Raw genomic sequence first — 1,498 nt, 5'->3', positions numbered from 1 at the left:
ATTATACACAATATAAATATACTAAAATTAATTACTATAACATGAAATATTTCATTAAATTCACAAAATAAAATTTTTATAGCCTCTTTCATTAATCAATAATCATTATACAAGTTTTCTTCGTGATGTATAAAATAAGAAAAGAAAAAAAAATATTTATAGCACTTAAACTCTATGAACATTCTATATAAAAAAGAAAAAAAAGTGATACATAGCACATAAAAAACTTGGTCCTTATATTAATCCTAGAAAAATGTATTATCAACATGTCTTGGTTCACTCCTCATTCAATATCAACATACAAATCACAAAATAAAACGAAAAAAATTAATGAAAACTTGAAGACTCGACAAGAACAGAACTTGCTTCCCTCAAACCTATTTTCATGTGCAGAATTTTATGTGCAGAACTTGCTTCCCTCTATGAATGCCTATTGTAATTTGTATTGCCTTCTCTTTCCAAGCCATGATGATATCATGGTTGAGATATCATTTTTATTACGTTGTGAAAATGCAGCCACCAATCACTTGAGAAGATAGCATTTGTACAAATTCAGGGATCCACTTACAACCTCAAGCTAAACATGCAAACCATCGCTGCACAAAGATAATAATTGATAAACGGAAATATATTATTTCTAACATGTTTAATTTTTTTCTTTTTTGGTTTTTGTTTGGGGGGAGTGGGGATCATAGGAAAATACCCTTCAATAACCTTGTGATGAAGAAGTCAACAGCGTGTAAGATTGAAAGCACATGGCTAACTAAAAACCTGAACCATTAACTTGTTGCCAGTGACTTTCAAAGTACACTTGTAAATTTTTAGATAAAAAAATATATAATGCTTAAAGGAAGTTAATATTTAATATCATACTTGTCAGAATTGGATAATTACAACTATTCTGCACCAGCTTGCGCAACATATTCATTTGATCCTAATGAAGTACCTTGCTCAATTCACTGGAAGACATCAAATTATAAGACCTTATTGATGAAAAGGAAAACAAGAGTAATTTATGATGTCAAGAAAATACTTTCAGAAACTTTTGAAATATCAGCGGCTCACTTGTGTAATGTCGAAGAGAGACAAAATTTACTAAGCAAAGATAAAATGCAGCACATGATTCCAAGCTCAGACAAAAAATCTGCAGCCATTTCTTCTTGGTTCCCTCTTGTTAGCTTCTTTATGGCAACAAAGGTTCCATCTTCTAATTTTCCTAAGTATACCTCTGCATACCATCCCTCTCCGATTATATTATCTACCAATAACAACAATCATTTTCGATTTAACGAGTAAACTACCATTTCTGACCATAAAAATATAATAAACTAATACAATCATACCATGGCTAAAGTCATTAGTTGCAGCCTGAAGTTCAGAGAGAGTGAAATTTTTCCATGAAGATTTGAAGTTGGCAAACTCAGAGTCAAAAAAAGAAGGAATGAGATCATATCTAACTCTCTTACTCTTCCTTCTAGTTAACTTAGAAACATTATTT

This window comes from Arachis ipaensis, chromosome B7 (assembly GCF_059453495.1).
Source record: "Arachis ipaensis isolate K30076 ecotype BB chromosome B7, ASM5945349v1, whole genome shotgun sequence".
Taxonomy (NCBI): domain Eukaryota; kingdom Viridiplantae; phylum Streptophyta; class Magnoliopsida; order Fabales; family Fabaceae; genus Arachis; species Arachis ipaensis.
This window is presented reverse-complemented; position numbering follows the sequence as displayed.